This window comes from Lissotriton helveticus, chromosome 1_1 (genome assembly GCF_964261635.1).
Source record: "Lissotriton helveticus chromosome 1_1, aLisHel1.1, whole genome shotgun sequence".
Classification (NCBI taxonomy): domain Eukaryota; kingdom Metazoa; phylum Chordata; class Amphibia; order Caudata; family Salamandridae; genus Lissotriton; species Lissotriton helveticus.
In genome coordinates, this window is record NC_136057.1 from 840,299,582 (window position 1) to 840,323,954 (window position 24,373).

Below are 24,373 nucleotides of genomic sequence, written 5' to 3' on the forward strand. Positions count from 1 at the left end.
GCGCACATAACATAATATGTGATTTTTAAAGCGCATGTTCACCCAAGGGTATATTGGCGCTGAATAACAGTGTATTGTTACTCAACTCAATGGCACTCATTTTATCAACCTGAGAAGGATGAAAGGCTGGCTGGACCCACAGGGATTTTAACCTGTGACCATGAGGGTGAGCACGGCCACTACAATGGATTCATTAGGCAACAAAGTTAATACACAGTACTAATAAAGTTCCATGTCGGGGCTCACATACCAGACTGTTTAAATGGAAGAGTCAATGTCTCCTATATGATCCTCCGCTATTTACTGGCCCAGGCTGTGACATGGTGTGTGCTGAGTCTATGAAAGACGTGTGCTGGGAATATTAATGAAAAGATAGAGGAACTTGGGGAGGATTAGCATTTTGGCAATAGCATTCTCCCCGTCATCGATAATGGCAGGTAAGTCCAGATTAGCACACGTCCCTCGAGTAATGCAACAGACGCCCAGCCCCCAAAGGTCTTCAATGTCTCTGCTGAACCATATTCCTAAATTGTGGGCTGTCCCATCCACTCCCTCAGGGTATATCCTTCTCCGGTGCCCATGGTCACAAGGAAGGAGGCAGTAATTTCACCATTAATATGCAATCTACACATGGTGATGTCTAAAGAAGTTTAATCCACCTGACAAAGTGAGGGCTAATCCCCACATGCTGCAGCAATTGGAACAAAAAGGACCACTCCAAGGAGTAAAGTGGTGGTGTCAAGTAGAACTGTGGCTGCCTTGAGATAAGGATCAATGGAGTGCAAGAGAACAAAAATCATGCATAGATTATGCGATGTGTTACGTCCAGGTACAAACCCCGACTGTTAAGGACGGATGATATCAGGTAACAATGATGTTAGACGGGTTGAAAGAATTTTGCTGTAAAAAAGAATCATTGATAGTAGATGGTAGGAGTCATAATGATTGGGCGGCTTTACCGGTTTCAGAATGGTCATGATTACCGCTTTGTGTAACATAGAGGGTAGGCTTCCTGCTTGAAGTTGCTTCCTCATAAACAGCGAGCAGATGTAAAGCAAGGATCTGAGAATACTTCTTGCAGAAGGACAGAGTGAGGCCATGAAACCCTGGTGCTTTGTCACCATGCATACTCTATGTGCGATGTCCTCTACCAAGTGGATGTTGAGATACTGCAAGTGGGTTTTCACAAGCCATAATAATTGAAAGGAAGCGAGGTACTGTTCCAGTTTAACGGTATATAGAGATTTGTATCGAAGGTTGTCATGGTGTGCTAAAGGCCCTCCGGATTGGAATTCAAAATTTGCTGGTCATCCAGCAGTTCAGTGATATAGTCTCGCAACAAAGTAATCTGGCCAGTATTTGGCCAGCTCTGTCCCCCTCAATATAGCAACAAGCTACTGTTTCTTTGTTGAGAGAGATTAGGTGTTTTTCTTCTTTTTAATCTTATTTTCCCTCATTTTCATCTGCCAACTCCCCCACCCCCGCGCCCTACCGCCCCACCGCCCCACCGCCTCACCGCTCTTACCTGCACTGACCGTCACTGAAGCCTACCCCCCAAGGTCTCTGTTCAGAACCTTTCACAATACCTCTTTCAGATGGAACATAAATGGATATTTATATTGCGGAACCATATCCAGGTGCTAAATGATTAAATACTTTGGACTTCTATTCCAGGAATCTTCATCACACTATGTCATTATGCACTCCAAACATAAGAATAACAGTATTCTTCTCTAGCATCACGAATCTGGTTTCTGACTAGAACTGTAGTCAGTCGATGATGACAAGGGCCACTGGAATTATGCGGCAAAGGAGGGCCAAATTATGCAGCAGGGTTGAGTACGTTATGCGGCAAGAAAAGGCATATTATAAAGCATTATGTAGCACATTTTTGGGCTAGTTTTGCTTAATTTTTTGTCATTTTAAAACTTGTTAAGACTGTCTGGGCATTAGTTGAAAATCATTCGTATCAGTTAAACAACTAAAAACAGCAAGAAGCTTCAGAAAGTTAACCAGTCAACATTGGCAAAGGGCTGTCTTCTGCGCTGAAACACTTGTCACCGTGTTTTTAATAACTTTTGAACAACTTGCGCTAGAAACAAAACTTTTTGGGGTTAAAATCTGCAGATTATACAGCAGATGATGCATTAGGTGGCAAATGCGGGACATTTTAAATTATGCAAAAAGCACCACTGCCGCACAATCACATAATTTCAGTAGCCCTGATGATGACCTCTTATTAATCTTGGCCCATCTGTCCCATTTGGTTTATGGGCTCTTTTCCCTCTTCTACCTGACCAGCAAGTCAAAACAGGTGTCACAGCATTCATTTTTTTCAGTGCTCTTTTCTGATAATGCCCACCGACTGCGATACATACCTGCACTACTTTTCACAATAGGATATAGCCTGAGTAGATCTATGCCATGCTTCTCTTTGCACTGAGAAGCTTGTGATTTGCCAGTGCAGCACAATACTTTTCCTTTTGATTCCAGCTGGTCCACAGAACCACCAGGCGGTACTACATATCCCATGGTTCCCAGTCAAGATCTCCTCTTATTACCAGGCGCCTTTATTAGAAGTACACCTCCCATGATTCCCTTGTGATGTGTTGCGGACCATGCATTGCTCCACCACCCCTTTCTTCACATAGAAGCAGCTCTGAACTACCGCCAGTGTCCTCACAGCCAGCAGCGGATGGTTGGACATTGGGTCGTCGAATAAGGTGAGCAATACTTAGGAGCAGCGCATGCTGTATTTCGCTCTTTGCTGAATGACACAGTATGGCGGCACCTCATGACATGCCTCATCGCAGGTAGTGACCTCCATTTCATACCCCTCTCCTCTTATGACTTATGTCAGCACGGCATGCTTATTACTGGCGGCACATCCCCATCACTGAGTGACTTCTATTAGTAGAGCTCGCTCCTTTGACCAACCCCTCCGCACAACATGTCCCAATGTTGGAGGCAGCCAGCCCCTTTCAATTAGTCTGAATATCCTCTGGTGTAGCATGGTACGCTTTCACCGGTGGCTCCCATTGCATCACCGCACGCTCTAATGCTGAAACTCACGTCTTTATATTCATTTAGTCAGGGCACAAGTCCTAAAAAAAGAAGTGGGGGGATTAACCTAATTAATCAGTATGCAAGTGGCATCACGGCGCGTGATATCACTGCGCGTGACATCACAGGGCGTGAGGCATGTGACATCACAGGAAGTGGCATCACAGAAGTGACATCAGATCATAAACCCTCACATATATGTTTAGCAGGTCTATCATGAGTACATTTGAGTGTAGTTCGATTATACAGAGAAACCCTCCTGATTTAGGCAGAAGATTCACACTTTTGTAAGCTACACATTAAACAATGATGCCTTTTGTCTGAGTAAACTTCCTGTACCCATAGTGCTTTAAAAGAAAAAATTGTGATATTTAAATTATCACATCGCCTCCACAGGGGTAGTGTGCACTTATAAAAATACTATTTATTTTGTGCAAATACTGGGAAAGATCAACACATCCGAAGTTTTTACAGTGCATGCATATCTCGTAAACAGAGACTGAACAAAGTGAAAAGCTGCCTCTCTTAAGCATGTGTGAAGTGTTAACAAGGTGTGAGCCTTTGTTTCCCCTCTGCTGCATTTGCTTCTAGGTGTGAGGCCCCTGACTGCTGCCAGCCAGGAGACTCCAACAAAAGGAGCCCTGATGCCCCCTCAGATTCGGCCTTTGTTTTGGGCCCAGTAGGGATCAGATTCAGAAGTAAGAGAGCCTCGTCCCGAACCCACCTGCAAGTTGTTGCAGATCGAAAGCAGATAAAAACGTGCAGGCGCTGCTGAAAGTGTCCCGGTGTTTGGAAGTTACACCGGGACGAATTCAGCATCTTTTTCAGTGGGGCCCAATTTCTTGTCAGGGTGGATGGCGTCCACCCTGTACAAAAAGTGGGTGGACGCCGTCCACCAGTGTGTAACCCCGACTCACGCCCTGTATTTAGTGTTTCACGCACTGACTGACGCTGCTATGTATGGCAAGTGTGGGGTTTTTAGGTCTCGCCTTTTCCATTCCGAAGGAATGGGAAATGGCGAGAATTCAAGTGCTCGAAATTCTCGTGAAACCACCGCTTTTTTCGTGCGGTTTTCATCGAGTTCACGTGGCCACAGGCACGTGCTTTTGGGCCATAAACTTTCCCCCTCCCCAGCCAGCTTTGCCAGCAGCATTTGCCTCATCAAAGTTTTCCGCTGCCCCGCCCCCCACCCTCACTTGTTCACGGCCGCAGGCCGTGACTTTAAAGGGTGCATTTTGCTTAACAGGCCGGGCTGCACGCATGTCTCGCGCTTCAGAGGACCAACAATATAAAACCGAGCAGTGCACACCAACGTAAAAAGTAAAACAGTGGCTTTATCTGAAGAATTTAGAGTCACTGATAAGTATTAAACACTCATGTGCACAAAATAGATGAATAATCAATTGCCTACTATAGACAAACATCGCAGGAAAAAAACTCGCTACTGACACGGAGCCGAGGAGTCCTATTTAGAGAGCTGCCTCCTGAATACAAGTAACATCGCAGGGAAAAAAACTCGCTACTGACACGGAGCCGAGGAGTCCTATTTAGAGAGCTGCCTCCTGAATACAAGTATCGTGCTTATCAAGAGGAAGGGCTAGAGAAAAGGGGAACAAAAGAAAATAAACCACGCAAATCAAACCTAAAATGCTGGGTAGGAATAGGAAGATTGACTCGACCTGTTTCTTAGCCAAACAGAAAACGATTTACTTGTTGGTACTATTGGTCAGAAAGAGGAGCTGCTTTTGAGAATCACATTCCTGGACTATAATTACTCTGAATGCAACAATAGAGATTTCAACGTGTAACACGGTGCATGCTTAGTAACAGCTGGCATGCTAACACATGGATAGCCTCGGACTTCAGGGAATAGGGGGACTTGTGGAAAACAGGCGCATCTTACTGCACAGACTATGGCCGACGGTGAAATAATTTACACCGGAGTAAGACTTACTCCCAGCAACAGATAGTTTACCACACACCTTTCTGGTATAATGCATCTTTCTAATTAAAGACAGGTTCGTCGTCAAATGGTTTGTCCCTTGTGTGGTGGTTAGAATGCAGTGCATGTTTCCAGGCCTCTCTGAATCACTGACTATCCCTTAACACTAGATTTCATGTACACTGTCACGGCCTACTGCCAAAACCTGCAAATTCAGTACTCTCGATCTATGTCCGCATTTGACATGCTTGAAGTAAAATATAAATCCATTTGCCCCTCACAAGCGTAACAAATATGAAATCAGGTGACATGCATTGAACTGCCAAAATGTAAACAAGCCGAATATGTGCATGCAGCTTTCCAATATAGAAAACAAATTAGACTTTATTCGCAAAAAAATATATACTACAATTGGACTCCTTGGGTTCACTCACATGCAAACCTCAAGTGACTCCAACTATTAAATCTTCATTAACACAAACAAAGATACTTGGCACAAAACCACCCAATAGGCATACTGCCAATAAAACCATGCTCAAAACAGGCCAAAAAGTTACTCTCGTTTTGCCATCAAGGAACAATGAATTTACAATAAACCTGGCCATTGAAAATGTATTCTTAAAATTCAGGATTGGAATTATATGGCCATTAAGTGATTAACTATTTTGCAGATTACTGTGAAAGAATTTGGTCAGTCAACAGGTGACAATACAGAGAATGAATCATGGCTTTCAAACTAAGAAGTTAAAACAACAACAAGCACTGGCGTTGCCAATAGGTCTCGCAGTAGGAAAGTTGGAGCTATTACAATTGCAAATAACAATGCCTTTTATTTTTGTTTTCATTTTAAAAACATAAAGGGCTTTGTCATTTACAAAACCAATAGCTCCAACTTTCCTACTGCAACGCCAGTGCTTGTTTGCATTGTCGGCATCCTCACTAGTCCACGGCTGGCCAGCACAGCAGCACACTACTGTTTGACCTCCATCAATTGTCCTGTTTTGTGTCCTGCCATCCTCCTTTATTTACTGTGTGTTTACTTTTATAATTGTTTCTTTACTGGAACAGGTGCATCCCATCAGTATGCTCCACTAGCCTTACAATTCTTGGCCTCCAGCCCCACTTTGGTATGCTACACTAGTTGTGTAACCTTCTTTTTTACAGCACCTGGTATCTTTACAAATATGGTGCCTGTCCCCACCTCGTGCGCACATGACTGCATCTATCACTACGCCCCTGCGGGCGTTGCACCTTGTAGGTGCAACGCCCGCTCCCGATCTTAGATAACGAGCATTGTGATAAGTTATGGGGTCGGGCACCCAATTAGACCATTTGTCTAGTCTACAGAACTTTATTTCAGTACTGTGATGACACAACAGTCCTTGGGTCAATGCTGCACGGTGATACCATTCTCGCCCCTTCTGGTTTGCACTGCCTACTCAACATGGGTTATTTATCATCATCATTAAAAATGTCTTTCTCCCATGCCTCACACATTGACCTTCTGCATACAAGGCTTTCCCTTCTAATGCAGCAACGTTATATTGCCCTTACACCTATATGCCAATTTTGGCAACAATTCAAATCTCTCAGTACCTGAGAGCCTTTACTTCCATCATCCTACTCTCTCCTATGTACCCACTATAGTAAAGAGTGTACGCTGATGCCCCGGCCGGGGTTACTGAGCTGCAGCACCCCGCCCAACGACTATGGTTAAGCCCAATTGTGTTCAGTATTGCGAATAAACGCCTAGATGTGAAAGATTTCATAATACTTGCTTCAGGCTATCAGGAATCCGGCACCTATGGGGTGAATCAAGTATGAATGCTAAAACTGCTTTGGCACTTCACATGTATTGTGGTAAATACTGGCCCAACATGATCATTGCCGCGTGTATCTGAATTAATAACTAGTTGTTTTTTAATTTCTCTACAGGTTGACTAACAGTGGATCTGTGTTGGACATGACAATGGACCACTGTCTGGTTATGTATTTCTTAACACTTCCTTAAGCAGTAACACTTTATTCACAGGTCCCGAAAAAATACACCTCTACTGAGGTTAAAATGGCAGAAACATGTTGACCTCTTTTTGTGACACAAAGATGCAGAACTAATTGATTCCTGGTGTGTCTTTTTTTAACCCTGACCAAGGTGTGCACTAATAAAGTCATTTGCACACTCTGCAGTCAGTTTTAATCACTACCACTTGCGCGCACTGCTTACCTCACCATTACTTGGCTCACCATAGGAATCTACCATCTCTCTTTAAAACGTTAGTTGAGCTCCTCCCTAACAGTGAGGGGGTTGTAGCCCGCACCATGATTAGGTGTCACAGTGCGAGGAGATTCCCAATGATGTAGCATGCCATCTCTTGTGGGTGAGAGAAATAATCCTTAAAAAGGAATACCCCCCTTTAGCTAGGCCTTCTTCTGATTCCCCTTTCTCCTTTTTTTTCCTGTTTCAAGACCCAGGTGTTTATTTTGTGAAAGGGAAATGGTCTATTTTTCCAAATCAAAAAGGCAGTTAAAAACTGCATACATAGGCCACAATGGAAGGTCTTATACATGTTTAAAATGCTATTTAAGTGGGTGGCACTATAAGTGCTGCAAACCCACTAGTATAATTTAATTTACAGGCCCTGGGTATATGTAGTACCACTTTACTAGGGTCTTGCACAGAGAAGTTTTAAGGTACGGGCAGAGTGGGCTCTGGCTCAGGGCCCTGACCTTTCAGGGGGTCCCCTGAGAAAGCCAGCTCTATTCTGCACTGTTTTCCTTTTTATTTTTAATGTGGGCCATGGCAGAGTCTTCTAAAGACATTTTGCAAAGAAATGTTGTGTTTTTGTTTCATTCAACATCCATAAAAAAAGTTTCTATTAGCTCAAAACAGGATCTCACATATTCCTATGTGGAATAGATTATTTGCAGTAATATTAGTAAACTGCAGCTCTTACAATATTGAAAACAAAGGTCACTATCCTTAAATATTAGATGTAAACACATTTAGAATTTGGACCCGTGTGCCTGTGCACTGTCAGTACCTGGCCAAAGAGAGCATGACACTGTATTATAAAGTCTAAGCTGTTCCCAACAGGGGCCCCAAAAATACATTTGGCCCAGGGCCCCAAATATCCTTAAGATGCCCCTGGCTTTACAAGTAAATTAAATGTGCCAAATGGATGTAAGCCAGCTTTACCATGTTTTAAAGGAAAGAGAACAAGCCCTTTAGCATTGATTAGTAGTGGTAAATTGTGCAGTGTTCTACAGCCAGCAAGAATGAAGTCAGGAAAAACAACAGGAGGATAGAAGGCAAAAATTTGGTGAAAACCACGCCAAGGATGGCAAGTCCAACAGGCATGAAAAATGGAGGATATATACTCAAATAGAAAGGTGTTGATTGCAGATCCACAATCTAATTGTGACTTTCCTGCTTGACCACTTTGTATGATCTTTAAGAACACACCTGACTTGTATGTCTTTCATCTCGTTTATCTGTCAAAACTGTAAGTGATAACAATTTGGTCCATGTGGGTATTAAGTTATATTGAAATGAAAATATGTGGCTGTAGTGCAGGTAAGGTACATTTACTGTAAATTAAGCCTAAGTGGATAATGGCTAAAAGTAGAGTTATACTAAATATGAGGTAAGTTGATAGTTTCCAGGGAAACCACCTGCTGATACCACATACGTATTGTAATTGACCTGCACAAGCAGGTGAAAAATGGTTGGTTGAATTTTACTCTATAAAAAAGGAAGACAGAATGAGTTATTGCCAGCAGGAACTTTTTTCAACCATATACATTTCAGGTGCAGCATTTACTGATCACATACTATTGATGCTTCCAGGTTTCAAAAGGGTTCTCTTTCAGCAAAATTCTCAGTTGTGCATGTTGCTCATAAGATAAATGTCCCTGTTGCTCTGGTATCCTGCAAACACAAGGAGATGATCGATGTAGCGCTGACACTTTTCAGGCACTCACCCCCAGTCTCAGATCTGGGCTGAATCCATCATCATTCTTTACCTCTTTTCGCCACTTCAATTCAGACCCAGCTATATGCAAATCAGTCTTGACCCTGTGCCTCACAAGAACAGTCCAGGTCGAACTACCAAGCCAGGTCTTACCTGAACCAGGAACAAGCATCCTGGGACCGGTTTCTGGGTAACACCCTTCATCAGCCAGGCTAGCTTGAATCCAGTGGCAAAGTGAGCAAGGGATCCACATCTGAGCATACCCTGCCAACTTAGGGCAAACAAAGCAAACACAAGGAGATGATGGACGGAGCGCTGAAACTTTTCAGACACTCACCCCCAGTCACAGATCTAGGTTGAATCCATCATCATTCTTTAGCTCACTTCACCACCTCAATTCAGACCAAGCTATATGCAAATCAGTCTTGACCCTGTGCCTCATGGGAACAGTCCAGCCCGAACTGCCTTGAACGGTAAGCAAGCATCCTTCGACCGGTTTCTGGGTAACACCCTTAATCAGCCAGGCTAGCTTGGATCCAGTGGCAAAGTGAGCAAGGGACCCACGTCTGGACATACCCTGCCAACTTAGGGCGACCCATCTCCTTGTATTTCAGCGCTCCGTCCATTATCTCCTTGTGTTTGCTTTGTTTGCCCTAAATTGGCAAAGTATGCCCAGACGTGGGTCCCTTGCTCACTTTACCACTGGGTTCAAGCTAGTCTGGCTGTAGAGGACTATTAGCTCGAAACCGGTCCCAGGATGCTTATTTCCGGTCCAGGAAGACATGGCTTGGCAGTTCGGGGTGGACTGTTCCCATGAGGAACTGGGTCAAGACTGATTTGCATAGAGCTGTGTCTGAATGGGGTGGCAAAGTGAGCTAAAGAATGATGATGGATTCAACCTGGATCTGTGACTGGGGGTGAGTGTTTGAAAAGTTTCAGCGCTCTGTCCATCATCTCCTTGTGTTTGCCCTAAGTTGGCAGGGTATGCCCAGACATGGGTCCCTTGCTCACGTTGCCACTGGATTTAAGATAGCCTAGCTGAAGAGGGCTGTTAGCCCGAAACCGATCCCAGGATGCTTGTTTCCGGTCCAGGGAAGACATGGCTTGGCAGTTCGGGCTAGACTGTTCTCATGAGGAACTGACTCAAGGCTTATTTGCATATAGCTGTGTCTGAACTGGGGTGGCAAAGTGATCTAAAGAATGATGATGGATTCAACCCAGATCTGTGACTGGGGGTGAGTGTTTGAAAAGTTTCAGTGCTCCATTTATCATCTCCTTGTGTTTGCTTTCTTTGCCCTAAGTTAGCAAGGTATGCCGGATAGGGTCACTTGCTCACTTTGCCACTGGATTCAAGCTAGCCTGGCTGAAAAGGGCTGTTAGCCCTAAACCGGTCCCAGGATGCTTGTTCCCCGGTCCAGGGAAGACATGGCTTGGCATTTCGGGCTGGACTGTTCCCATGAGGAACTGGGTCAAGACTGATTTGCATATATCTGTGTCTGAACTGGGGTGGCAAAGTGAGCTAAAGAATGATGATGGATTCAACCCAGATCTGTGAATGGGGGTGAGTGTAGTATCAGCGCTCCGCCCATCATCTCCTTGTGTTTGCTCTGGTATCCTGACAGTTTTCAGATGTTCCTTTATGCTCTGATCTTCCAGCATGCTTTGGCTGATTCCTGAGATCAGAGATTATAGGACCACAAGGGCTTTCACTAGGTACACACACAGCATTTCCGACATATTTGTAATTGTCATATTGTAGCCAGGCTGAGACTGCAGTGATATACCAACATTCTAGAGATGACATTTGAACATTCTATGTGTTCAGATGAAGTGACTGTTATTGAAAGCTGTGATGCAGTTGGGTGATTTTTATCTATGAATGAAGTAAACCTCCTGGACCATTAAAAGTGGTGCGAGTTCTCTTTGAATCATTGCAACATTTTGGCGATGATTTTGATTGGCCAGGCACAGAGGGTTCAGAGATGGGAGATGCACCCAAAGGAATCTACGTGAATGAAGGAGTCGGCAGGATGTAATGCCTAGAGGCAGCAGGCAGTGCAGGTTGAATACCATTATCAACGTTTTCCAGTTGTGCACCGTGGTCAAGGCACCTGGGGGCAGGCAATACAGCGAGATTGATTAGGGTCACGTAACACACTGAGAGGCTGTAATACTGTCGAGTATATGATGAGAGGCGAACATTACTGGGTATTGTGTGTGCAAATAACTTCATTACCACTACAGTATCATGTAATGAGCTGCGAGGGAGGCATTACTACGAGAAAACAATTTGAGGTGGACATTGTGCCCACTTCATTTGCAGATGACTTTGATCAAAATCACCTCAGTATCAGTTAAAACATACCGAGGCTGCGAGGGAAGCATTACTGAGGAGATAAAAGTATGAGGCAAGCACTGCTGTGCACTGCATGTGACTGGTTAGAATAAGCAAATGGTATTTGGGCCTATGCCTGCGTTAAGGAGCCGGAGAGAAGTGAACTTTAAGGTGAAGGCTTTCATTAAAAATTACTGTCCAGTAACATGCACTGAGCTACAATCTATTAAGCCGTCAGCAGCAGGGAATGAGCTTGTGAATCCAGGATGTGCCACACATGTAGTTACCATTTCTTGCTGAACACTCCAAATGCGTGAGAAAACAGTAGTGTACCCTCTAGATGGTACCAGATTTCCAGCTCTGAGAAAGAAAGCACTGTTGTTGGGGGCATTGGGCAAGGAGGGACAACATGTCTTTAAGTATCTTCCACCAACAGAGTAAGTACTCGAAGGATACTGGTTTTGTGTTGGCACAAATTCTATACGCAGCCACAATATATAACGGAAACTGTGGATGCATTTGTGTATAGACTGCGAGAACTGCATAATGCCAGTTTGGACAAGAAAAATGAAAAGGAACCCGTTAATTGTTCAGAGTAATAGCAAAAAGGCACAAGAATGGTTGTGGGCTGTGAAAAATACCACTCTGAAGGAGGCTATAGAAATTGTTCCGGTTGTCGAAGAATCACAAAAGTGCATGAAGAGATGGAGATTATTATGCAAGAAAATGGGTCAGCTGTAGCACTGATGCAGAGTGACAACAAGTCAGTCAATGTGGTAAAAAACAAATCCCAAAATATGGAAGGTACAGTTAATAAAGGTTAAAGTACAAATAGTGCCATGTGTACTAGTGCATTAGGGTAGAGTACTCCTCGGGTTCTAGGATGGGCGCTTCAATGTGACTTTCATATTAGAGTGAATAATTAAGTAATCAATATGGATGATAGTGACTTCAAGAGCACTATGGATCATAATACAAGAGAGCTTGATAATAGGTATGGGGTAGCAAAAGGTTACATGCATGAAATAAAAAATTTAAAAATGCTGTCTCCGTTAAACATGTTGCTAGGAAAATGCCCAGGGCAGCAAGAGATCAAGTGACAGAAATAATTTAACAATTGCTGGATGATAAAGTCCTAGACACCGTGGAGGCAACAGAATGGCTGTCTCCGGTGGTCATCACCAAGAAGTCAGGTGGGTCACTTTGTTTTTGTGTGGATTTACGCAGCTTAAATGAGAATAATCCTGGATAATTTTCCTCTGCCCAATATAAACAAAATAATGTTGATGTTGTCAGGGGAAAAATATTTTTCTAAACATGATTTAAGAAGATCCTATTATCAAGTGAAGCTTCATCCACGCTGTAAGCAATTCACATCATTCATTACATCAGAATGGGCATTCAATTCACCAGACTATAATTTCGATTATGCTCAGCTGCCAATGTTTTACAGCGGCTCATGACACAGGTTTTAATAGGTCTTACAAAAGTTGAATTTCTTTTTCAAAGATATTCTTTTTTGGGGTGTAAATGAAGATGGACCCTGGGAGAAGTGTTGTCAAGGTTGGGGGAAGCAGGGTTAACTTTCCAGAGAGAAAAGAGTGTGTGTAGTGCAAGAGGTTGAGGATTTAGGTTATCGCATCATCAGAGATGGCATAAAACCAAAGCGAAATATGGTGAGTGCAACTGGCAATGTGGAAATGCCAAGTGACAGAGATAAACCAAGGTCTTTTATGGGCTCAGTGGAGTACTACTCCAGATTTGTGCAGGATTTCGCTCCAAGACAGAACCCCTAAGAAAGTTATTACAGAAAGGCAGAAAATGTATTTGGGGTGAACTGCAACAGAAGGCATTTACATTGATTAAGGAGAATAGAGTCCAATCAGAGGTCCTGGTATCGTTTCAATAATTTTTAAGAACAATACTATGCCAGTGCTGTGGGCATTGGGGCGGTGTTAGCACAAATCAACAGCAAGGTGGAGAAGATGGTGGCTTTTGCCTCACGTTCTTTGACAAACACTGAGAGGAAGTACTCGGTCATTGAGCGTGAGGCATTGGCGGCTGCCAGTGCGACTAGGTATTTTTGTGGGGTAGTGTTTTCACATTGAGTACAGATCACAACCCACTTTTTAAGATCTTGGGACCGGATGCCACAAGAAACTGTTCGGGAAGATTGTTACAAGAATACATTTGTAGCGTACAATATGTACTTGGTTGGAGGAATAAAGTGCTGAATTTCCTCTCAAGACAAAAATGCAGAACATATTGTCCTCCAATTTGAGGTGTGGTGGCTGCTTTGTCTGATGTTATGGAAGGTTTAGGAACTTTGGTATCCAAGAGAGATTGGATCATAGGTATGCAGAGTAATGAAACTTTCAAGAGTGTGGTGTAACTGGCTACAGGAATAGTGAGGAGGAAGAGTACCCGACTAGAGGGACAAAGACCATACTTCAAGGTCATGGATGAGATGTCTGTGCAAGGTGAATACTTGTTGATGAGGGGTGAAAGGTTTATGCCACTAGTATCAGTTCAAGACAAGCTAATAGGTCTGGCTCATGAGGGACATTAAGCCAAACACTGGCTATCAAGAGAGCAAAACAGAAGTATGTTTTTTTGGCCTGTTACGGATAAACAAGTCAAGGAATGGGTGTACAAATGTAAAAGTTGCAAAAAGTCCAAAAAGAGGTTGCAGGTCGGGATTGGCGCAATGGAAGGAGTTCAACATGTAGTGAAAGCTGATTACGTTTGGGAACAGGTTTGTTTAGATTTCATTGGCTATTCACTTGTTTTCATGATCACGAAAAATATGCTGCTGTGTTGGTGGATGCAATATCAAGGTGGGTGGAGGTGGTTTTTTATGAAACCTATAACTACTGATGCAACTATTAATGTTTTGAGCGAAGTGTTAATTCAAGAAAGTATTACAGCAGTGGTCCTCACTGATAATGGAAGGCAATTGACATCTCAGGAGATGGAAACATTATTTAAAATTCTTGGGATAAGGCATGCTTGTACTTCTCTTTACAATCCTCAATGTAATGGCTTGTAAGAAAGGGTCAACAAAATGATGAAACGTACAATGCAATTAGCATGTACTGCTGGGGTCCAAGTGCAGAGGGCTATCAAATAAATGTTATGGGCTTTTCGCACCACTGTACATGCTGGAACAGGGAAGAGTAAGTTTGAGATGATGCGAGAAGGACAACCAGGCACCAAATTGGTTCCATCTTTTGTAAAAAAAATGGAGGTGCACTAAACATAATATGTAGAGTCCAAAATGTTTCTTTTTCTGTTGACTTTTATTTCATAGATGACATAGATACAACAACAGCCAACGCGTTTCGTTCCTGTATAGACTATTAATGGAACTTCTTCAGGGCTCTTTAGAAAAGCAATAAGTTCAAAATCTTGATTGTAACGTGAATATATTCTTGTAGACAAAAGTCGGTATGACTCTAAAAAGCAATTGGAGGACTAGTCAAAAATTTCAAGTACAGAGTCTTTTCGTAAGGAGCCAATATCACCTTAAGGCTCAACAAACAAAGAAACTAATAAAGCTTGTTAGTAGTCCTACTAAGATTTGGACATCAGTTTTACCTCATTGGTATTAGACCAAATTCCCACGTTTGTATAACACCCAAATGAAATAGAAATCTATATATGGAATGTCGCAAGGCCTTAATTGCAGTGGATCCTCGACGTCGAGGATCCACTGCAGCAGACAGAACCACTTACTAAGGTGGCCGTTTGACACTTAAAGCGCTCACAAATTGAAAAGACGACCGACTAGAACTCATTCCATTCAGATATTCCTGTAGAATAGAGCTGATGATAATTGATCTACCTATGCTATAAGATTTAGTTTGAATTGATCCAAATAAGGCATTTCGAGATTCCATATATATAGATTACTATTTAATTTGGGTGTTATACAAACGTGGGAATTTGGTCTAATACCAATGAGGTAAAACTGATGTCCAAATCTTAGTAGGACTACAAACAGGCTTTATTAGTTTCTTTGTTTGTTGAGCCTTAAGGTGATATTGGCTCCTTATGAAAAGACTCTGTACTTGAAATTTTTGACTAGTCCTCCAATTGCTTTTTAGAGTCATACCGACTTTTGTCTACAAGAATATATTCACGTTACAATCAAGATTTTGAACTTATTGCTATTCTAAAGAGCCCTGAAGAAGTTCCATTAAATATCTATAAAGGAACGAAACGCGTTGGCTGTTGTTGTATCTATGTCATCTATGAAATAAAAGTCAACAGAAAAATAAACTTTTTGGTCTGTACATCTTAAGTTTAGTGCACCTCCATTTCTTTACAAAAAATTGTTTAAATCTGTTTACAGAGGCACCATTAGGTGACGGGTGCTGGAGTTTTTGTGCACAAATGGCTTGATAAAGCGGCTTTTACAGAGTGAGGTGCTACCATTTATGTCCGTCTCCTTATAGCTTCTTTTTGTTATCACCAAATTGGTTCCATCTGTGAAGATGTTGCAGGGAAGAAACATGATTGTGGTAAAAAGGAAGATTCAGTCAGGTGGAGGACTGTGTTAAAGTCAAACCGGGAGGCGTTGGTAAGTGTTTGTCCAAATTCAGAGGCCCCTACAAGGTGAATTCCATTGGTGGTAGTTGGGTCAAATTGGACAATGGGCAAACCTGGAATCTTAGAAGGGTGGCCTTGTATCAGCAAAATGGTGATGTGAAATGCACGGCCATGGATGGAGAAACTCAAGTTCGCCGTGGTTACTTATGAATGACAATGATTTTTTAAAGTCACAAGTCATCACTGAGGCTCAGGTAAGAGAGTGTGTATGTGACCCAGAAAACATAGTATGGGCAGAAATAGAAGTAAGACAAGAATAACTCCTGTTTATTTTGGGAATTATATAAGTGGGTAGAGCACTTAGTGAATATTGAGCATGATTTTAATCTTCAGTTTTATGGAAAGAAAATGAAAAGAGTTATATAGCATGCGTTAGTTTTGTTATAGTCTTATACTGTTTTCCTTATAGGGGCCAGGTGTGGACGGCATTGTACATGTCGGTGTGCCATTGTGGTTGTCCTTCGTGTTATTTATTTGGGGTACTGTATGTTGCGTGGTTTTATCTTTGCTGGGTTTAGTTCACATCTTTATGTAGTGGGTATTTGGTTTAGGGGCATACATATATTATATTAAAGTGTTAGGTATCTATAGAAAATGTCATGTTCGAATTTAGGAACATTATACAAGTGTAAAGAGAGTAGATGTGTCATATTGTACTTAGCCAGTCTCAGTATAGCTGAGACTGCAGTGACATGCCAACATTCTAGACATGACACATGAATATTTCATGTGTTCAAATAAGGTGACACCTATTGGAAGCTGTGCATGGCTGGGATGCAATTGGGGGTTACTTAACTCTAAATGAAATAACCTCCTGGAACATTCAAATGGTACAAGTTCTCTTTGAAACCATTACAACAGTCATTTAGATACTTACTGCTGACATCAGATTTGCTGCTCCAAGCTGACTGCCTGCACGCAGTATAGAGGCGGAAGGGCATGCTTCACACATATAGATTAGCAGTGTACACATACAGGACCCTACACTGTCAATCATGGTGTGATGCAACCCTGGTGAGCCCTGAAAATACTAAAAATTAGACATCTCTGAGAAATACACGCTGTTGCTCTTTTGTTAGAAAAGCACACAGCTACTCTTCACTTTAACATTCTGGATGTCCAAGGAATCTGAATCTACGAAAATGGTTGGGTCTGCCTTTCTGCCCCTCTAAGTAACGGTACTCTCCTTTGAGAAGAAGAATTTCTGGAACTGAAAAGCAAAACAAATAGAAAATTCCAGTACTCAGTACTAGTGAGTACCGGCCTATTTAAAGAACTAGATAAGATAGTGAAACATCTCTTCTTTATCAGAAAAACCTCCAGTGCCGCACTGCCGCCCAATAAGAAAGGAAAGACCTGTCTGCAGATCACTGCTCACTGGGGAAAAACTGAGGTAAATGCACTAGACATCGGCAAGGTTGACTGCCTTCATCTCAAAACCAAAATCCTAAACTTTCACATGTGCATGTTTGTAATCAAATAACTAAAATCCAACTGTGTAGTTTTAACTTCAGTGCGTCTGTGGGATATTGGTCGATGCTGCGGGGAGCTTTAAAGGAAACTCTGGTGCGAGCTTTTTTATTTTTCAGGTCTGGCTGCTGCAGACTTTTTTGTTATGTTAAATGATGATCAACACGCAGCTAATGAGGACTCCCATTGACCCTGGTTTTATTTGTTCTTGTCGCGGGCACTAGACCCACCCAAATTCGTGGTGTCGAACTTTTTTATCCTGACAAGTGGGAGAATGTTGGGTGGTAGACATTTTGTCGATCCTTGTCAATTGTATACGTTTATCTCACTGAAATGCAAGGAAAGATCATGATGTTAGGCAAACTTAGAGGTTTGAGTAAGAAAACCTCAAGGAATCCTCGCATGGCACACAATGCTGGTCCCCCCACCCTCACAATGTCTAGATTTTAAAAATGTTCTGGTTTGGTAAGTTTACCCTAGGAGTACAGCCCTAAATACTGCAGCTACTACCATTGCTAAATCAGGTCTTTTTTTACAAGAAATGTTGATGTCTACCTGTTGTGTTTTGGGACATTTTCTGTCAAAAGCACTAGGCCCGCCCATACAAGTGACATACCATCTTTATCAGGACACTTGAGGAAATGCTGGGTGGTAGGACATTTATGACTCCCTACAATTTCCAGAACTTTCTTCCATGGAAATATGAGTAACTTGTGCGTTTTGAGACATGGGTTGAGGTTTTCAAGAGCTTCTGGGTAAAAAAACCTGACGAGAGCCATGCAAGTCATGCCACCATGAACTTCCTGGGGTGTCTAGTTTTAATAAATGGACAGGTTTGGAAGGTTTCCCTAGGTTACACAGCCACCAACAGTGCAGAAAATGGTGGTTTTTGGGAGGAAAATGTTCTGTCCGTGTGCTGGACACCCAGTGGTTTCTAGTTTTCAGAAAGGTCTGGTTAAGGTAGGTTTTCCTGGGTGGCATCTGAGCTAGAGCTTTTAATCCACAGCTACCCATGTTGTAAATAAAAAGCATGGATTCTGCTGGGTAAAATATGATGTTTCCAAGTCGGGTTTTGGAGTATACTGTATCCCAAGCACTAGACCTATCTACACAAGTGAGGTACCATTTATATCACGAGACATGTGGGAACACAGAATAGTAGAACATTTGTTATCACAAAATGGATTTCTCTGCATTTGTGCCTTCCAAATGTAAACCTGTGTGCATGAAGGAAGACATTTTGCAAAATGCCCTCTGAGTTACATGCTAGCATGGGTACACATAAAGTCAGAGATGTACAAAAAACCACTGCTCCTAAACTCTATATCTGATGTACCTTTCAGAAATACATAGGTTTTCTTCACACACATTTTTCACACTTTATATTTTACCATATGAATTGCTCTATAGTACACAATGAAAACCCATTGTACGGTCCAGTTCAGTTGACAATGGGTACCTCGGGTCCTTGGAGAACCTACAACATCTATATATCATCATAACCAGAAGGGTATAGGGGACGTAATGGTGCACTGATTTAATAAAGCAGCCATTGTAAAAAGAAGTTACAGATGAAAACGTAGTCCCAAATGGCTGTTTTTTCTTACTCATTTTCAATATTTGTTTTTATTTCAACAGTCAGTTTCTTTGGGAGAATCTGGAGGGATCTACTCAAATGTTCCCTTGCTAAATTCTGGAGTTTGCGTTCTTTTCAGAAGTACATATCCTTCTGTGATCACCCATGGGTTCTTACTAGTTTCCACCATGACTGAAAGTTGGTTGAAAGCACAAAATTAGGAAAAATAGGCAACTTCGTAGAAGAGGTCAATGCTGTGGTAAAAAAAAAAGTGTTTGTTTTTATTCAGCTCTGCTTGTTCCTGAAATTGTGGAAGTTGGTGATTTTAGTACAGCAAATTTGTTGTTGATATCGTTTTTAGGAAAACAAAACAACTTCTTGTGCAGCACTTTTTTCCTATTTTTCAACCAAAAAATAAGATTTAACCATATTTTGACTATTACCTCGGTGCCCTCCATGGGAATCCATAACTGTGGCTACCCTTAGAATACTCATGATGTTGGGAAAAAAGCACAGACATTTGGCGTGGATGCTTTACGTGTGAAAAAAGTTATGGAGGCATATGCACAAAGTACCCCAAATAGCTAAAAGGGGTCTGCACTGCGGTGGAAACGCCTTAGCTAACTTGGTGATGAAGTTTCACCTTTATAGTTCCTCTCTGCAAATGCATTAACATAGGGTTTTAGAGTGACACAGCTATGAACTCATCCTCTAAATACTCCTATAGAAGGATTGACTACATAAGAAACTATGGCGGGTGGCAGAGCACACGCACAGACATGTACACGCGTGCATCTCTATATATTATTATTGAATGTTATACAAGCATAGAATGATACCTCTTTTGAAAAACATCACACTTACTTTAACAGTAGCAGGCATAGAGTTGACATGCTTTTAGAACATGAGTCAAGAGTAAAACACTTACTAAATTCCACCTGACCCGTGCATTTGAACACAGCTAATCTCTTACTGAAGGGCTGTTCTTTTAAAACTGACACTGGCCGCACAATTAACTCTTTAAATGTTGATCAAATCTCTTTTGTTGAGGCGTTGTTCTGAAATCCTTACTATTGAGCTTGTAAAGAACTATAGATGTAAATATGTAGTTTGTGGCAGAGGTGCTCAACCCTGGAGTCCTCATTTCAAAGCAACACCAGTGAGGCCCGTTTAAAAGTGGAGTAACACAAGCAGATATATTTATTGCCACAGGGTGGCTCATTTTGGAAAAAGCCAGTTTAGACTTTAAGGGGCCAAGTCACAGTGGCATTTATAAGAACCAGGAAGTAGTATTTCTAACATACTCTTACAAAGCCTCTGTGAATTGGTCCTAAAACATCAAACTCCTGATTAGTAATAGTGCCTAGAGAGCATATTCCTTTCATTAAGTAGTAACAGCATACGAACATTCACAGAATATTACAATGTATCCCCCATTTTACACATTTTGAGGCCATGTCACAAAGACATGTAAGTGTAGGTAAAGTAGCAATACAGGGCTTAATTACTGAGTAGGCATCTACATCTCCTGGTTCCATCGCCAATACCTTTGCAACCAGAATGCATCTTCCGCCTACGTCCAGAAAGTGTATTTTGCAGTAGGACTCAAACCCACACCGTGCAGAAATGCTGGCACCTGCAGTTGGGAATTCTTTGTCGCTACAACCCTTGTTGCCTAAGAAACTAAGCACATATGCAGTTTTGCTTGGGATCGGTATCCATTTTACCGTGTGAGCATAGTTTTCTGAAATACGGCACTTTAAGTTATATCACCCATATCTTAAAGCACCAGTGCTTTAAATTGAAACATAGATGTGCTGGTACTCAGTGTCTAGAGTACATGTTACCTCCCAAAAAGTGCCAGTACTCTCTCATTAAATGTATTATAACAGTGCTGAGAAATTACGGTATTCTCCACTTTAAATGAAAGAAGTGCAGGTAATTGGTACCAGATAGTATCTGCTCATTTAAAACACGTATCTGCACATATCTATACTCAAACAGTTTATACTGGCATCATGGCAATATTGTGCCCATTTCACGGCCCTTGGTTAGGGATTCGATCTGTTTTTTTTTTAACTGATTCTTGGCACCATATACATTTTAGGTATGCTAAAGGTCAAATAACCCCAAAGTAGGGTTTTATGTTATTGGTTCATCTTGGCCGTTCACATTGTAAGCAGAGAACACCTAAGGAATGTTTCCCATGGGAGTTGCTTGTTTGGCTTGGTGGGGGAGTCGAAGGGCACGAAACAAGGGCGGCCTTCACCATCTTTACCCTGAAGAAGAGTTTTCTCTTTAACAGGGAAGTGGTCATCTATGCTGAAGGGCAGGTGTGCTGCAAAGCCCACCAGGCACTTTCCTGCGAACCGTACGAATTCTCAAGCTCAATCTGGTACATTTTTATTACATTTTTTTTTGCAGTAAACCTTTGGAAGGTAGGTGAGGGTTGCTTTTACATCCTACCTTGAAATGAGATTAGTCCCCAACCTATCACCGCCCCTCCCCCACACACCACCTCCAAAAGCACGTCGGTAAACTCACCTGGTATAATGCAGAATTATTAAACACAAATTGCTTGAAAGAGTTCTCTCTGGGTGGTGGACAAGGCTGCCGTGCCCGAATGCTCCAGGGCTTCACTGTTTTCCGCTTTTCGTGTGAAAATAGGATTCTTCGCCTCTTGCTATACCCATGCATGGCGCCCAGAGCCGGCTGGAGGGGCTGGTACTTCTGCGAGAACATTCTAGGCGCCTTTAACTTCCCTTCAAACTGCTTCATCACAGCTTCAAAGCTTTTCCCACCGAGTCTCTGGGACAGTAAGCATCAACCTGGAAACGTAACTAGGACAACAGGTTTCTACAGGAGAAATGAAGTGTTTCCGTGAAAGGCCTCGCTGGAGAGCCAGGCGTGGGTCATGCTTCTCGAATATTCCCACCCAGCACATGAGCTCATCCTGTCAATGATAAACCATGGGAGGAACGCACAGCTCCAAGGCGCGGGGAAGTCAAGGAGAGCAGGGAGCCCTCCGATGGAGACGCTTAAGCAAGACGAGCAGCGGTGAGTCAAGTAAAGATGGCCCGGGGCTCCAATGGAAGGGACTATCTCAGTCTCCCTGCACGCGGGCACTGCATGTGGCATTACACAGAGGGCCTGCAGCATCTTATGTTACTTGACGTTTCATAAGCCATGCAGGGGGTTCCGTGCCGCATTATAAAGAAGGGAAACCAACGCCATAGCCAGGCTTAAACAACCAGCCCTGTGCAGTGCTTTACCTCATGATTGTAGCCATAGGCGCTACGCATAGAAGGCCACGCATTTACCCAGAAGCAATTGTGGAGATCACCGAAGCACTGCGCTTTTCAAATTTACATTAAACGCAAAAGAAAATAGATGAGTTTTAACAAGTCCTGTCTTCATCGTTTGCCATAAGGTGAGCAAGACTTTTGGGCATCTGCCAGAATGAAAAAAGCAACAAAAAACATGATTCCGTGGCATTTAGAGACGCCACTCATACGGAGTCTATTCACTACTTGCAGCTGTGGAGAAAAATAAGTTTAAAGTAAAACAGCCCTCACACAAGCCCATACAAACTACAGGAAGGTCATTTACCTACAAAACAGCTTCCTAACTTTCAAGTTTCAATACACTCTATACCATCCTAAAGGGATTTTCATGATTATCTGAACCAATCTGCACATGGATACTGAACCTCTCTTCCCCCAGTCAAGAGCTTTCGTCAGCCTATAACACTTTTCATAGAAAAGCAATGGTATACAAAAATACATTGCCTCTCACATCACCAATCTCCCAGCACTTCTAAACTAAAACCTAATCTACTCTTTTTTTTTAATATAAGTAAATTGCTTTTGTATAGCGCATAAATCACCCGTAGGTTTCAGAGCACTTGAATTGACACCAACACAGGACAGAGAGTAAGGGGCAGAAAAGTGAGGAAAATCGCTAGAACAGCCAGGTCTTCAGATTTTTTCGGAATCTGGGGTAATTGGGTTAGACCCTGATTGATAGGGGCAGAGAGTTCCAGAAGAGAGGAGCTGATTTACTGAAGGATCTGTCGCCATTTCTCACAGTACGCACTTTAGGGACCTTTAGGAGCTGCTTGCCAGCTGACCTGAGGGCTCTTGTGGGTAGGTGGGGTTTGAGCTTACTTTCTAGGCAAGCTGGTCCTTGTCCATGAAAGGTCTTATGGACTAGGCAGCACATTTTAAATTGGATCCGTTTCCTAATGGGAAGCCAATGCAAGGTCTTAAGAGAGGGAGCAGATGGAGTACGGGGGGGGGAGGTCTAATACCATTCTGGCTGTGGTGTTCTGCAATACCTGCACCTTAGTCAGAAGGTTTTCATTAATTGAAGTGAGAAGGGTGTTCCCATAATCAATGCGATTTATAATAAGTCCTTGGACTAGGGGCATGCGGGAAGGGGGGGGAGCCATTTGAAGATTTTCTTAAGACTGCGCCTCAAGCCATAACAAGTCTGCGATGTTTTGTTGACATGTTCTGACATGGACAGTCTGTTGTCGATTATCACCCCAAGATTCCTGACCGAGGACCTGGGGGTGGGCAAGGTCCAAGAGTGGTGGGCCACCAGTCCTTGGTCCAGAATTTGTCTGCTGCTCCAAAAATGAGAATTTCCGTTTTGCTGGCGTTTAGTTTTAAAAAGTTATTGGTCATCCAATTATCTATCTCAACCATGCAGTTTTGAAATCTTAATTTAGATTCAGTGGGGTCAGGGCCAATGGTAATTAACAGCTGGGTGTCATCCGCGTACGATACCGCGTAGAAGCCGTGAGATTTGATAACTTTCGCCAAGGGAGATACATATAGGTTAAAAAGCGTTAGGCTTAATATTGAGCCCTGGGGGACACCTTTGTCGTTATCCTGATAACCGGAAGAATACCTTCCGATCTGCACTTTAGAGCGCCTATCGGACAGGTAACTTCTTATCCAAAGTAGTGCTGGGCACTCAACGCCAATCTCCGCCAGCCTCCCAAGGAGAATTTGGTGCAAGATGGTGTCGAAGGCAGCGGACAAGTCGAGCAGGACCAGTATGGCAGATTGTCCTTTATCCAGAGTCATTCTGACATTGTCTATGATTTCAAGAAGGGCGGTCTCAGTACTATGATGAGCCCTGAAGCCGGATTGGGAAGGGTCCAAAAGTTTATTATCCTCTATAAAAGAGACTCGTTGCTTATTAATCAAAGATTCCAAAACTTTACCAAACAGAGGAAGGAGAGAAATGGGCCGATAATTTACAAGGAGTTCAGGATCGGCTGAAGTTTTTTTAAGAATAGGTCTAATGGTGGCCTCCTTCCAGTGCGCGGGGACCAAAGCACAAGATAAAGGCAAATTAAGAGTTTCTGTGAGGCTGGTGATTAGGGCGGGTGCTAT

At 42.6% G+C, this 24,373-nt stretch overlaps 1 long non-coding RNA gene across 1 annotated transcript in view; it reads right to left on the bottom strand.

Annotated features, from left to right (window-relative positions):
- The window catches only part of LOC144770944 (uncharacterized), a 436,724-nt gene extending 415,082 nt beyond the window's left edge, over nt 1-21,642 (bottom strand). The window contains exon 1 of the long non-coding RNA XR_013599068.1: nt 21,513-21,642. This is a non-coding gene — a long non-coding RNA (uncharacterized LOC144770944). The remainder of the gene's footprint in view (nt 1-21,512) is intronic.
- Between the last annotated feature and the right edge of the window lie 2,731 nt (nt 21,643-24,373).